A 16516-nucleotide genomic window follows, 5' to 3' on the forward strand; every position below is an offset into this window, starting at 1 on the left:
CTCAGGTACAAATCCTCTTTCATTATCTAATAAACTCTTTGTCTAATTATTCTTGAGACTTTATTTTTTCAGTTAACAAAGTAAATAGGTATAAGTGACAGACCCTCAGTCCCCATGTAATTCTTTATTCAACTCAGATTTGCATGCACTTAGGATGAACTATATAATTTGATATTTAAATATACAGATATTTTTATATTTTTTATTTTTTACTTCTCCTCATTATAGAATAAATAAGGAAGAAAAATTGTAACCAAATGGGTAGGTGAGTTTCTCTTTACATGCAAAACATATCCTTGAAAATTTAGGGCCACTGAATGATGACTTATAAGGGAAAAGAGCCCTTTCAAATTTCATCAATTTATTTGTGAAATATATCCTGAGTTTATAAGCAGTAGGACAAGCACTTTGCTAAATTTTAAGGATTGAATAATAACCAAAATAGAAACAAGTGTGTGTTATATATTGGTTTACTGCATGATTCTTTCCACCAAAATTTGGAAATCTATGTTGGAGTGGCCCAGTCCAGACAAGAGGTCAAACTCCATCCCCTGATTTGCAGAAGCCACCCAAGCAGGAAGAGACAGTGCAGGGCATGGTCAGCGTGTGGTCTGAACTCTGCCTCTGACATCCTGAGCAAGTGGGCTGCTGGAAAGGGCTGAGGGACCATTTTATGAGCCTTTAAGAGGCAGTGATGCATATGGGTTTGCTCTTCTTTTATTCACTGGAGCTGCACTCGATACCGAACTCTGGCCTCAGTTTCCCCCAGCCAATAAAAGAAAACAGAGTCTGAGGAAAAGGAAAGTGGTTTAATTTGTCAACAAATGAGGAGGGCCGCAGACTCATGTCTGAAAGACACCATCCTGCTTTTTGGCAGCCTGCAGGATTATTTACACAAATGGGAAAAAATGGGTGGAGATGGGTAAGGATCTGCAAAGGGGAGGGGGAAGGAGTCAGCATGAAGATGGGTGGGCGCCTCCATGTCTCGTATAGGCAGGCTTCTTCTCAAGGGAACTTGATTTTCCTTCACACCAAATCAGTACTTTTTCATTTCCACACTTCCCCTATCACACTCCCTGGTGCCCTTGGGTGGCCCATAAAATGGTAGGCTTTCATTCAGAGCACCTCATCAGTGAGTCAGATCTCCCCACCTATGGGGCATGGATCTAACTATTTCCTGGTGCTCTTCTGCAGGGAAATACAGAAATTAGAGAGCTGTCTCTTTGCTGTCTCTTAGTCTCGCTCTATCCAGTTACTGAGTCAGGCTCAGTTGTTACTTTCAGTTTCACCTGTCCTAATTGACCGCCTGGGGAACCAGACCATTCACTTGAGAGCTTTATAATCTCAATAAATAGCATATAACTGAATGCTTACAGGTTAAAGTTTGAGACTTAATATATTTCAATCTTTTAAAAAAAATCTTTCAATTAAATTTTCACAACTTTTTATTAAATATTCACAACTTTTTATGAGCATGTCATTTTATTAGGAATTCTCTGTTTCCTCTCTACCTTGGAGATTTCAAGGTAAAATACTTATATAATAAACTATTAAGACATTGAATGTCATATAATTAACTAAAATAAGCATTTCAGCAAGATGGCAACACTGGCAATTAAACTTTTGAGTATTTCAGGTTCGTTTGTTCCCTGTAAAAGATCTTCAGCCTATGAATTTGCTCCCAAAATATTAAAATAATTATGGCCAAATTTTCCACTGCACTGTTCTGTTTACACTGGCAGTACTTATATAAAATAAGTAAGAAATACTGCATATAACAGGGAGTTTAATATAAATCAACATTATTTTGGAAATTATTAAGTAGAAAGTTGTAATTGTAAGTGCAATAAAACATTTAGTGCTATCTAGATATATAGGGACATGTATATCTAGTATGGAACATACTTCTTATGTGGGCAAATTTGTATATTTGTTTATAGGATATAGACAAGATACGACATAATGAAAATAAAACAAGGTATCTCAATAATCCAGAAATGCAGACAAAATAGATCAAGGAGATTCCATAATAGCCATTAGAGATAAGCATGAACTTGGGTTGCTTCACTGCTTTCCTAGATCTCATTGTCTTTATCTTCTGATATGAGTGCATAATGATCAAATTAATGTTTATCCCACAGCTTTGTATAAAGGAACAAGTAAGATAAAACAGCCAATTATCTTACTATAATACTGGGTATTAGTTCAGCCCTCAATAAAGACAAAGACTTACTGTGATTATTATTATAATAAAATCTAAATTCAAACACACACCAACTGTATGACCAGAGCTGCAATTTTCTTATCTGTAAAGTGTGATAAAAACATTTCTTTCAGGGATGTGAATTTGTGATGTTGGAGAAAATGATCACTAGCTAGTGACCCCAATTAAGTTAGAGCAATTAGTATTAAGTATAAAAGAAATTATCCTAATTTTTCTCTGAAGTGATATGTTTATTGACATATCATTTAAGGAAAAATTGCTCACATAAATATTGTTATCAGTATAGTTTATATAATACCAAATATATCTTCTATGTTAGTGATTATTGATTGATATCTTGTTAATATTTTTGATAAACAAACCATGCAGCTTACTGTTTTTTAGTATATTTTAGTCTCACAAAGATTTCCATGGTATTGCCTTACATAGAAACCCAATATATTAGCTATTATATATAATCACTATCACAAATACTTTTCTCCATTTAACTTGGGTCAGTGAATGTTCAATGCAGTATAAGAAAGTTCTTCGACATAGCTCCTGAGGTCAAAGTCACATGATTTGCCTTTTTCATTCTTGTCCTTTTGCATTTTCATTGACAATCTAGGTTTCTATGGGAATGAACATAGTTTGAACAGTGGCACCAAACAGTTAAATTACTCAGTGTTTTCCTGAAAATACTAATAATTACTTTTTTGAAAGTGCATGTTTACCCTAGGGTACTCACTGTTCCTGCCACATGTTAATTCCTGTGATTCTCTCAATTGCCTATTAACTCCCATTTTAGAGAGGAAGAACTAACCATCAACCACTGAAACAATTGGCTCAATATCATGACAAGTAGGTGGAGGAAAAAGAATTTAAACCTAAATAGTCTGGGTTAAATTATTTTACATATTTAAAAAAATAAAATATTAATATATAATATTATAGTGTTTCAATTCTGACCTTTAATACAACTGATTCTATAATTGCCTTAAAATAATTTGTTCTATTCCTTTTTCAATAACTTTGTTAAAAACCTCTTTGAAGAGTCACTCTGCCTCTCTTAAATACTTCCAGTGACGAGAAATTTATTACCATCCAAGGCAATCCATATCATGTTTGTGATGATAGGTCTCTCTGATTTTACATTTCTGTTAATTAATGCCATTTGGTCCATTTGACTTAGATCTGCAGGATTCCCAGAGGCTATAGAAAACACATATACCGTCCTTTTTAAAGGATGACTTTTCATATGATTGATAAAATTTGGCTTCAGTCAAATGAGTTTTATCTAATATAAAATTCTCAGTTCTCTGAACTATGCTTTATCACTTGACATTGAATTTCCTTTAACTACCTTGATCTTTTTCTTCTGAATATTATTCAGAAAACTTTTACAATAAATAGCAAAACATAATAGACATAAAGACATAGCATTTGAACAAAACATTTATGCATTTATTGTGCAAAGGGAGAGGAGATAATTATAGGTTGATTTCATCTTAAGGTGCTACAACTACTATTTTTCATCATGTTATAGGTAAGACAAAGTAGGATAAAATATGACTTGCTCTATTAGATATTCTCTGGTGTATAGTATCTGGTTGCTTAATCTATACAATTTTATATAGATACATCCTGTAACAGATTTTTGGCTCTAATATTGGGACCCTTCATGATTGCTGTAGAGAATTTATATCTGTTGATATATTCTAGATAAATTGGGAAGCAATACCACGGAAACAATATATTTGCTCAAAAAGAACTTGCCTCCATTCTTTTGCCCGTGGCCATCAAGTGCTTTCTCCACTTCACCTCTTAAAGTCTTTGAATTCAGCTGGGACTTTAGGTAACTGCTGGGAAGTATTAAAACTCATTACTTGCTTGACCAGAATATTTGCCCTCTCTTATTTTCCAATAATGCTCTCTGAATGGTTTCCTTAATACTTTTAAAAGATGTGTGCACTGCAGCAGAGTACAATGTAGGACAGGAATTATAGTTATCGTTGCAGATGAGGTGTGTTGAAAGGGTTCAGGATGACGCAGTTGGCAGTTTTCAGGACTTGCCTCCTTATTATTACCATCTGTGTCAACTTGGAGACTCCGTTTCAGAGAGGACAAGAAATTGAAGCTCTGGTTGTGTTTTGGGAGATAATTTTTTTCGTTATGATTGACCTTGGTACAGGCACTAAACAGGCGAATGAACTGAATAACTGTTCTAAGATATTGCTGGATATCACCTGTAACTATCTGCATATACAATTAGTATGTAAAAACTTTCCCCTTCTACACAATTTTCTTATAGATATTTCTTTAGAAACATAGTAATAGTCATGATAAAATATATCATTTTTTATGGAACCTGGTAAAATTTGCAATATAACCTCTGTATCAAATATATTATTACTGGCCAACAAAAATGTAGTACATTTTTTATAACAAAGCATATTGGCAGTAGAAATGAGCAAAGAACAAGTATTGTGCAGTCTATATGAAGTGCTTGGAATGTTAAACTATTTGGAAGAAATCTGACTCATTTCAGGGAATTATGTAAGTCAGAATAACCACAAAATGAAGAAAGCAAAGAAAATGCTGAGAGTCAACTTTTAGGTTTCTCATGTTGGATTTATAAGCAGATGACATCATATAAAGACTTTAATGTAGGGGCACAATGAAAAAACATCAATGCATAGCTAATCATAGGTATGAAAAGGCTAAACTGAGCAGTTTATTCTTCTTAACAATACACAATCATTTTTATATAGTAAGACTACATCAGACACTATTTTTTTTTTTTGGGGGGGGGGGGGCTGATGCACCAGACTATAGGAAGTAGGAAGTGTCATTTCATATATTAAAAAAGTATGGAATTTAATTTGAGAGTAACACTGTGGTATTTGTAGATTGTTTAAACATACTTACACTTAATTTATACAGTCAATAAGGGCTATATTTCTCCTTCTTAAGATATCAACAGATTTATCCATTGATTTTTCCTTAGTGGGTCTTTTAATTTATGAGTGGTATTAATCCTATCCAAAATTAATGTTTCTTATGACAAACAATAGCTTATGAGATGGAAATAAGTGAACAGAAGACTACTTGTAGGGGAAAAGAACGAGGTTTCTTAATAAGTGACGAAAAGTCTGGAAATAAAACATATTAAGAAAATCGTACTTGTAGGAAGAAAACAGTCATTTGCAGATACATAGAGAAGCTGTACTTGAGTCCACTTTCAGTTATATGTTCCTAGAAATCCATGGACTCCTGTGAAATACAACCTGCAGCAGGGGTGTCCATCAACGATTACAGGCTCTACAAGCAGATAGAGGATGGCCCATCAGGTGTTAAGTCAGTAAGTCTCCAATGTGGTATATTGATACATTCAATTTTCAGTGATGGGACTTGAGTGAGAACAAGTGACATGACCAAATGCTTGCAAGGCTTTGCTAACCTAAGTCTGCATCCCAAAGATTATCTCAGACCTCTTAAAATGAACTGCTTGAGAAATTCCAACACTTGCCAAAAGAATTTACTATTTCTTCCAAAAATCATCTGATTATACACAACCAACCTCCCTTTTTTAGAGCATTTGTTTTTGAAAACTAGAAATTATAAATTCCTTCTTTGGCCCTATTGAGATATAAATCCCCTACTATAAGGCAATAATTTCTCAAAGACCTAGATACCACCTCTTTGAAATGCTAATGTCTAGAGTGATTCCTTTAGTCTCTTAGTTCCTTTGGGGATGGGGGTGGGAGATCTTGTCTACTTTTATGTGCCTTGGTCCAGTTTGCATAATTGCCATAAAAATATGAGAAGATTGTTTCTCCACTTTAGGTAGAGTTGTTTAGAAAGCACAGAGGCCCTGATCACATTGACAAAGCCTTCTCTTCTAATATCCTTCAAAAACATTTCTTTTAGCACACACTGGCCTTTAAAAAGATCTCTTGCCATTTGTTTCAATGGAATTGACCCCAAGTTGACAGTCTAGTCTCTCTCTTTTACTCTGGTAGTCTGAATATAATACATCTTGCCATGCCCAATGAATTATTATTTTTTTTCATTTAGATGGGAGCTAGTTCATGAATGAGACCCTGCCAGCCTCAACATAAGGGAGATATTATGACAATGGCCACTAGCCAGGAGGTCAGTATGAGCAGCGAGGACTGAGATGTAGTTATGGGTGACCAGCATCGAAAGGTGTATACGACACAAAGTCTGACTCTTGTAGCAATTCTCTGATTTCAAGGACTGATACACACTGAAACCCTTAATTCAGTTTGATGTTTCTTACTGTAACTCATCAATATGTGGTATGGTGACATAGACACTGCAGTTGCTCAAAGAAGTTTATTGAATAAAGAGTAACTCCCATTGTATAGAAAGCAAACGTGCTACTTTCAACTGTAAACTTCCATCATGCAAACAATGTTTTGTTCTCCTTGATTAGATTTAAGCAATCTGACATCTATCACTTTAATGTTTTCTAAGACTGCATTTTTTAGAGCAGTTTTAGACTTACAGTGAAGATGAGAGGGAGGTTCAGCAATTTCTCATCTATACCTTGTCACTGCACAGGCAGGGCCTCCCCCGTTATGAATATCACTCACCACATTGGCCTGTTTTTTACCAAGCAAGAATATACATTGATACATCTTAATCACCAAAGTGCATAATTCACTACAGTAACATGTATTTTATGAGTTTGGACAAATGTACGATGACATATATTCATCATTATAAAATTCATACTGGTAATATTTGTAGAGTATTTTTACTTCTCTAGATATCCTCTCTGCTCTCCTTATTCCTCTCTTCACATACATCACCCTCATCTTCATGTTCCCAACAATCTTTGATCTTTTTGTCTCCATGATTTTGCCTTTTCTAGAATGTCATATTATTGGAAATATATAGTATGTAGCCATTTCAAGTTGGCTTTTTAAAAACTTAGTAATAAGTTTTGCCCAAGCTTATTCATGGTTTGGCGGCTCATTTCTTTTAAGTGCTTAATAATATCCCATTGTCTGGATATGCCAGTTTGCCATTTGCCCTACTGAATGATGTGTGGTTGCTTCCAAGTTTTGGCAATTATGCATAAAACTTCTACAAACATCTGTGTTCAGGTTTTTGTGTATTGTGAATGTACGTGTTCATCTACTTTCCATAAATACCGCATAGCACAATTGCTAGATCCTATATGGGAAAAGTGCTTTTAGTTGTGCAAGAAAATGGTAAACTCTCTTCCAAAGTGGTTGTATCACTCACATTCTCACCAGCTAAATATGAGTTCTTGTTGTTCTACATCTTCTCCAGCATTTAGTGTTACTGGTGTTCCTAATTTTGAGAAATTTAATAGGTTTATAGTGAATCTAACAGTTGTGTTAATTTTCGTTTCCTTGATGAAGTGATATAGATCACCTTTCCATGTGCTTATTTGTCAAATATCCTTTTGTGAGGTGTCTGTTAAGATAGTCAGTTCATTTTTTAACTCAGCTTTTCGTTGTTACATTTTAAGAGTTCTTTGTATAGTTTAGATAATGGTTCTTTATCAGATGTTTCTTTTGCAAATAATATTCTTCCAATCTTGGGATGAACTGTCTTCTCAGGCTCTTATTTTGTCTTTTTCAGAACAGAAGGTTTTTATTTTGATGAAGACAATTTTATCAATTATTTATTTCATGTTTTTGGTGGTGTGTCTAAGAAGACATCGCATACCAATTGTCAACCAGGGCTTTGCCTGTGTTATCTTCTAGAAGTTTGGCATTCAGTGTTTATATCAATCATCTATTCTGAGCTGGTTTTTATGAATAATGTAAGATCTCTGTATAGTTTCATGGTTTTGCACGTGGATGCTCACTTGTTCCAGAATCATTTGTTGAATTCACTATCTTTGTTCCACTGTGTTGCCTTTGTTCCTTTGACTATATTTATGGCAGTCTATTTCTAGGTTTTCTTTTCTGTCCCATTAATCTACTTGTCTGTTCTTTCATCAATACCATGCTGCCTTGATTATTGTAGCTTTATAGAAAGTCTTGAAGTCAGATAAGATCAGTTTTCCAACTTTGTTCTTCTATCACATTAATTTATTACTAACTCTTGCTTAATCAAAACCACTTTTAAAGTGCAAGATTACTTGCAAGTAACCAATGAGTGGAAGGAAAGATGAAAGAAAAATAATACATGTACAATAATTCAGATCTTGCCATGTCATAAGTTTTGGTGAGTTGCTGAGGAATTCATTCAGGTTTTCTGATTACTACCAGCTGGGAAAGCTAATCAATGTATTTTTCCCTAAGATTCCTTATCTCAAAAGTGACCAGTTCTTCAATTGCACTAATGAGAACACTCCTGATACTCCTCTCATATGTCATCATTCATATTTAGTATATCATAGAGCCTTGCCAATTTTACCTGTTGTATGTCTCTCAAATCTATACATTTCTCATTATCTCTACCACTACTAATAGGCCAGGTCATTAACTCTGGCCTGGACTATTACAAAAACCTCCCATCGAGCTTATGTTCCATCTTGTGATGAAAAATATATCCTTACATGACAAAGCAGAATATTTTATCATAGCACTGTCCCCACTTCACATATGCCTGGCTGTCAATTCTCACCTACATTTGCATAGTATTTGTTATCTTCAAACATAAAGTATCATTTATTTATTGTCTTGGCTGATATATATATCTGCAAATGTCTAAAACAAGTCATAGACTAGGCAAACGATACATATTTGTAAGATGAATATTAAATGTTCCGAAGATGAATAACAAAGATGGAAAACTTGCTTTTGCAGAGGCTCACCTGTCTCTTTATCAGTACAAAATCAACCAAGCCTACTGCTCCATTTTTTCACCTTTTTTTTTTAGATTTATTTATTCATGTATACAAGAACCAAGGGTACAAGCCAGATGTGCAGGAGGGTGAGAGGATTCACCAGAGACAGAGCGGGGAACAGAACAGGCAGACTGACTGAAATACACTGCTAAGGGGAGCAGCGGGCGAGTCAGGAGAGGTCTGCTGCGCCATGTGGGTGTCTCCGCTGCTGGCCAGGATTGAACATGCACTGCAGAGGCTGCGGACAGCTTTACAGCGCTGCTCTCAACTGCCTGTGCCACCAGAAAGGCCCCATTTTTTCACTTTAAACTAATTGACTTACTCCCTTTACATGAGCAGGAAGCTATTTCAGCAGGATAATTTGTTCTCTCCTTGCTCCGATGAAACCTGCAATACCCTTTAGTTATTGAAGATTTTGTGGATAAAAGACATATTCACACAAAAGCAGATAATACTCTTCTCTACACTACAAACTGAAGACAGAATTCCTAGCAGGACATTGTTTTTTTGAAATTTGATGAAAGGTAGATACGTAATTGGATACAAAGGCTAGGTGGGACTTAATTATAGCATATTGAAAGGGGGCAACTGACCCTCAAAACTCAGGGTGAGGGAAAGTGGTGAGGGGATGGTTGAAAACAGATGGGAGAAAGCATGTATGTGGTAGCTGCCATAGAAAATGAGCACTTGGAAAAGACAAAACTCAGAAGAGATCTTATAAGAAGTACTTCAGTTTAAAGTAATCCCCCTCTATAAAAAAAAAAAATAAAGTAATCCCCCTTCTGGCTTATTTCACTGAGCATGATCCCTTCCAGCTCCATCTATGTTGCTGCAAATTGCATGAGTTTATCTTTTTTGATTGCTGAGTTATATTTCATTGTGTGTATATGACACATCTTGATCCAGTCATCTGTTTTTGGGCATTTGGGTTGTTTCCATAGCTTAGCTATTGTAAACAGTGCTGTTATAAACACAGGGGTGCAGGTGCCCTTTGGAATTAATGTTTCTGTGTCCTTTGGGTAAATACCTAGGAGTGGAGTTGCTGGATATATATGGAAGCTCTATCTTTAGTAGGTTAAAGAAAAAGAAAAATACCGGATGGTCTCACTCATAGCAGGAATTTAGAAAACCTAAATAATGGACCAGTAAAAAGACTAATTGTAATAAAGTAAAAATCAAAATCAACAAGCAACCATAGACCAGAGACATACTACGGTGGTGGTGGTGGTGGTGGGGTTGGGGTGGGGGGAGAGGAGGTTGTTAGGGTCTAAATAAGGGAGGTGGGAATTGTATGAGGACTATAACCAAAATGAAAATGCATACACTGTGCAAAAATCAATAATGATGTAAGAACTATATAAAATAAAATAATTTAAAAAATTAAACAAAAAAAAAATAATCTCCTTCATTTTCTATAGCCTATGTTCCTGTAATCATACACTGTTGTAAATCAATGTTACCCAATTTAATACACTTTATTGTAAAAAAGAATCCTCATTTAAATAATTACTTAGTTATTCTATAGTTAGAATGTACATTGTATATATCTAAAACACAAATCCACATCTTTGGCTATTTATTTATATATCTATTTTAATTTTTTTAAAGATTTATTTATTTATTTGTATAAGCACTGGGTACAGTCAGAAGTGTGGGAGGGTGAGAGGATTCACCAGAGCCAGAGCGGGGAACAGAACAGGCAGACTGATGAAATACACTGCTGAGGGGAGCAGTGGGCGCAGCAGGAGAGGTCTGTCGCGCCATATGGGACCCTCGCCTGTGGCCGGGGATCAAACCGGCACTGCAGAGGCTGCCTTGCCGGCAGCTTCGCAGCCCAGCTCTCAACCGCTGCGCCACCAGGGGAGGCCCTGGCTACTTTTTAAATGTCAATTAATTTGCATTTTTTCAAGAACAATATGAGTTGACTTATGATTTTTCTAAATTCATTCAATAGACACTAAGCCAACATCTTTTTTTTTTTTTAATTTGCTTTGACATGTTAATCATTTAAGTGCAGGAGATAAATTAGTGAAGAATCATACTCCCTGCCCTCAGGAGATTAAATTCCTAGAGTAGAATTGCAAATTAGGAAATGCATCTATAAAATAGAGTACATAGATAGGAATGTAAATAGTGTGATACATTTTCAGATAACTTATGGAAAAAAGGGAAAAAAAAACTATGTATATAGGTCATGAAGGAAGGAAGACACTCCAGGGACAGAATGATACTCAGGAATCTTCCCAGGTCTGGCTTTTGACTTGGATTTGACCTCAAACCAGAGCTGCTTGCCTCCAGCGTTGGATGCATTTGAGACATCTATTCAGAGATAATATTCTGTCCCCAAACTTTGAGTTGAAATTTATATTTCCCCCCCTTTTAAATGCTGTATGCCCAAGTACTTTTAAATTTTCTGTTATTGTAAATGAATTTGTTTCTTTCCTTTTATTTTTTTCATTGTTCATTGAAAGTCTTTAGAAATACAATTGATTTGGGCATATTAATCTTGTATCCACAATTTCACTAAGTTAATTTTTTAGTTCTAAGGTTTTTGTGCATGTGACTTCATTAGTATTCTCTGTGTCCAAGCTCTGTCATCTGGTAATAGAGATAGTTTTATTTCTTCTTTATAAATCTAGATGCATTTTGTTCTTGCCAAATTGTGTTGGCTGGTACTTCCAGTACAATGTCGAATAGAAGTGATGAGACTAGACATCTTGATTTTTTCCTGAATTTAAGGGTAAAACTTTAATCTTTAACTGTTAAGTCTTATGTTGGCTTCAGGTTTTAGTAGGTGTCATTTAGCTGATCTAGCAAGTTTCTTTTAGTTCTAGTTAATTGAATGTTTTATTGATTTTATCATGGAAGGGGCTGGGTTTTGTCAAAGCTTTTTCTGTCTATTGAGATATTTAGGTATTATTTGTTTGTTAGTAATTATACTGATAAGATATATTACATTGATTTATTTTTAAATGTTAAACCATGTGTTTATTACTGGAGTAAATCTTCTGTAATTTTCCTTATCACTTACATGATAATGTGCTTTGATTCAAAATTTTTTTTAAAATTTTAATGAAATCCAATTTTAGGATCTTTTCTTCATTACTTATGCTTTTAACATCATGCCAAATGATCCGATGACAAATCCAAGATCAAGAAATGCTGTTTTCTACTAAGAGTTTTATGATTTTGGTCTTATTTAGGTCATTGAATCATTTTTAATACATTTTTACATGCATGAGGCAAGTGTATAACTTTTCATTTTACATATGAAAATATTGATGTTCTAGTAGCATTTGTTGAGAGGCTATTCTTTCTCTGTTGAATATACTTAGACCCTTTTGACAACCTTTACCCCAGAAGCACCGGCTAGTTTTTGTACAATAAATGTTATTCCATTGCTATTTCTGAACTGAACTTTATTCAACTTGGGTAATACTGGAATGACAGCAATATCAAGTTTTCTAATCTTTCCATTTATTTACATCTTTTTAAGATTCTGTCAGCAATTCTTTATAGATTTTAGTGTATAATTCTTTCCCTTTCTTGGTTAAGATTTTCCTATCTATTTTATTTTTCTAAGTGCTAATATAAATAGGATTTATACTTTCATTTATTTGTCATTTTGTATCTATATTCCTAAGGAATGTTGATCTATAATTTTCTTTTGTTATGAAGTTATTTTTTTTGGCTTTGGTGTCAGAATAATGGTGCCTTATATGATGTCTTAGAAAGTGCTCCCTTCTCTTCTAACTTTTTTGGAAGAATTTGAAAAGAATTAGTGTTTATTCTTTTAAAAATGGTTGGCTCAATTCACCAGTGAGTCCATCTGATCCTGGCTTTTTTGGTTGGGAGATATTGATCATTGTTTCAGTCTCTTGTGTTTCTGTTGAATTTTTTCTATTTCTTATTGAGGTAAATTAAGTAATATGTGTATTGCTATGATTTACCTATTTCCTCTAGATTATCTAATTTTTGTTACAGAATAGCTTGTAATATTCACTTATAATCTTTCTTGTCATTAGAGATGATTTCTAATTAATAAAATCGTGGTATTTTCCTATTTCTACAACTGTCAAGAGAAAATTTTTCAGCTTTTTATTTTTACGATGTCTTCCCTTTGAATATTATCCCTCCTTGGGGGTTTTGATAGGTCAGTATCACATAAAATACCAAATTTCAAAATCTGATTTTGAACCTTTTGTTGACAAATTTTTGGCAACAATAAGACACTAGTGAAAATTATTGACATCATTTTGGCTAGTATAAGAAACTTTACTTGAAGTGAAAACATTCAATTATGTCTTATTTTTATGCTAATACATTAATATTCATAAGCAATATGGTAATGTGCCCATATGTTGGAAGTTAAAGATGACATATGGAATTGAAGATATTTTACTTTCATCTACCATTCAGGGAATTATGAAAAATACATATGATCTGGGATAAATCTCTCTTCTAACAGTATCATTTGAGTAAGCATTACAAGCCCCCCTCGCCAACTTATGCATACACACACACCCTCTTCATCAGAAGTTAGTGTCCTCATACAATAAAAATGTGTCCTTCTTTTGTAGGTCTTTAACAAGTTCCAAAGTAGAAAATGTCAATATAAGGGGACATTTGCCTTTTGTCACTTGAATGAATGATTCTGTGAAAAAGAGTATTAGGCATTTTATGTATTGCTCTTTGTTCAACCAGAGAAGTTGCACAAATGCTTTACTCTGCCATCTATAAAGCCACCTGCCATTACCCAAAAGTGTCCAAACCAAAGGCAATCAATGAGATTTCCACTAGGTGAAAAGCACTGACTGGATGATGACTCAGATTCTCTTCTAGCCTAAAGTTCTTGGCATTAAAAATAGTCTGTGGTGTCTAGGGTTAAGAGATCAAATTGTGTTCCTTTGTCATTGGAAATCCCCATGTTAAGACCTAAGAACAAGCCATTCAAAATCCATCCAGAGGCAACACATTTGGTCGAAAAGCATGACTTCATTTTGGCATGATTCGTTTTTAAATCAGGTCAGTGATTTTCATGTGAATGAGTGGATTGTTCATGGGCACCGGATCAAATTAGACTTTCATTTATTTTTAGAAATTCATTAGGCTAATTATGACAATCACAAAGGGATGTCTTATGACTGAGAAGTGCAAATTACAAGAACAGTAATATTCTTTGTTAAGTAAAAGATGAAAATTTATGTGTATCTTATTGAAACCTGCTTCCTTTTATGAAAATGTCTTTTATGTAATGTAGACTTCGGGTAAAAGGCTTGAATTCTGAGGGTTCAACAAGCTGGTAAATTCAAATTGTTTGTAAAATAAATTGAGGTCAGAATTTATAAAGGAAATTGAAAATAGCAAGTTTCTCCTTTATCATTAAGTTCTTAGTTGTGCAAGTGGTACTAATTGGGTTTCAAATACGTGGAAACAGGAACTAAAGTTATTTAATGCTTTAGTCATTTATGCCCACATTTAAGCAATTCAGACAAAAATACCTAGTGTGTGCTTGAGTGAGAAAGAAAGGGCATGGACTTTCTAGTCTGATTCATTTATGTCTGATTGTCTTAATTTTTGACTTTGCTCAACTCTGAAATTTCCCAACTTTAATTTACTCATTGCTAAATTTGGCACACTACACATTTTTTTAAAGAATAAAATATCAGTTAAGTAGAGAACAGTGTGTATAATACTTAGCATATAAGTGATTCTTCCTAATATTAGCTATTTAATGTAATGTATCATTATGTGCATACATGTTGATAAAAATATTAAGACTTATTCTTCTCTTTGCAAATATTTAGAAACATCACAAACACAAATATTCTATTTGTAAAACTACCTTTTTATTTGCTGTAGTTAACCATTCCCTAATCACTTCAATCTCTCCCTCCACAAATAGCAAAAATAAATACATAAATAAAGATTTCTAAAACCAAAAATATTGGCATTGAAGATAGATTTCTGTTGAGTTTATATTTTGTTGTAACTGAAATCATTTAGGGAGAAAACATTAATCCTTTTGCCAGACTGAAAACAACCTACTAACTAATTCACAACCTACATGAAAAGTTTGTTGCTTAGAAAATCTTTGTTTAATAATTTAAGTTTCTTCATGCTTATTACATCCAAGTCAATGAAACAACTAGAAAAATAAACTTCTGAGTAATATTATCTTTCCTTAACTATTATGTCACACATTGGAGTCATCTTGATTCTTCTCATTAATTAAACCATGTAATAAAAACATTTACTATACTAATATATATTTTTAATTTGGTAATTTCAGTGAAAATGCAAATATAAACTGCTCTTATAATACATTTTATTGTATATATTGGCTTTACAGAATTGTCTAATTGTCTGATTATTGTATTTGTAAAGGGAGGGTTTTGCTTCATCTTGAGAAAACAAAACCAGTTAGCATTCATGGAAATTGTTCTAATAGTTTTAGAAGTCAATAGTTTTAGAAGGTAATGTTACCAAGTGAGATTGTACTTTTTTCTCACAAATAATGTTCTGGGACCCTAGTTCTTTTAATTGTGAAACCTATTTCAGATTAATATCCATAACTATATGTAACAATTGATGATATTATAATATAATCTTTCCAGTCAGAACAATATGATTTTGAGTTAGGGATTCAAGGGATTCAGATGCTATTAACTTTATCTGAAACTGTATAAACATCTGGTTTTGTGAGGGTGATGATTGATGATGATTATCATAGAATTGCTAGTCACTTGACAGTTTAAGTAACAACAGACTCTCTGTTCAGTCACAGCTGTAGATGACTGCCCAACTTCCATTTTCTTAGTATGTTATTTACAAGTGAGTCAATTATTACCATCACTAAGATTTCCCTTTTCAACTAACAGAGGATCTGTGGTTTCCATTGATCATACCCTAGGGTAGGTCTGTAGAAATGGAAGTTGTTAAAAAAAAAAAAAAGCTCTATTAGTAGCCAAGACAGTAACCAGAAAACCCATTTACATGCCTATTTCTCAACTGGATTAAATTTTCATGAATGTGCCAAAAAAACAAGTCCATATTCTAATTACCCTTTGTTTAATAGGAATAAAGTAATGTATTTAAACAAAATAGACTCAGGGTCCATTTTATATCTCAGAACCTTGTTTGATTATTTGTAGCAAAATGAGGTAGAGTGGGAAATACCAGGAGGTCAAAAGCACTATACACCCCGTAGAACAGAAGTTAGTGCAGAGGCAGACATTGCTCATTTAAAAAATCAGGGCAGTTAATACCAAAGGTAGCAGAAATTTGAATTCCAGAAAAGCAGTCATTAAAACTCTGTGACAGAGAATAGAATACTCTAGAAATGAGAAAATATTGGCCATGACCACATGACTAAAGCTGGAAAGCATGTTCCTTCCCAAGAGTCAATCGGGAATTCAGAAGGGAAAATAGACAGAGGCGCTTTGCACTTTACTAAA

General features: G+C 34.0%; 1 long non-coding RNA gene across 2 annotated transcripts in view; it reads right to left on the bottom strand.

Moving 5' to 3' along the window:
• Nucleotides 1-3983: 3983 nt before the first annotated feature.
• Nucleotides 3984-16516, bottom strand: part of LOC119256754 (uncharacterized) — a 50150-nt gene continuing 37617 nt past the window's right edge. Inside the window, exon 5 of one of the 2 annotated variants that reach the window (XR_005127876.2) lies at nucleotides 3984-4062. This is a non-coding gene — a long non-coding RNA (uncharacterized LOC119256754). Of the gene's footprint in view, nucleotides 4066-16516 lie in introns of both variants that reach the window. The other variant, XR_008554078.1, reaches the window with a different exon arrangement.

This window comes from Talpa occidentalis, unplaced genomic scaffold (assembly GCF_014898055.3).
Source record: "Talpa occidentalis isolate TD23 unplaced genomic scaffold, MPIMG_talOcc4v2.1 talOcc4.4, whole genome shotgun sequence".
Taxonomy (NCBI): domain Eukaryota; kingdom Metazoa; phylum Chordata; class Mammalia; order Eulipotyphla; family Talpidae; genus Talpa; species Talpa occidentalis.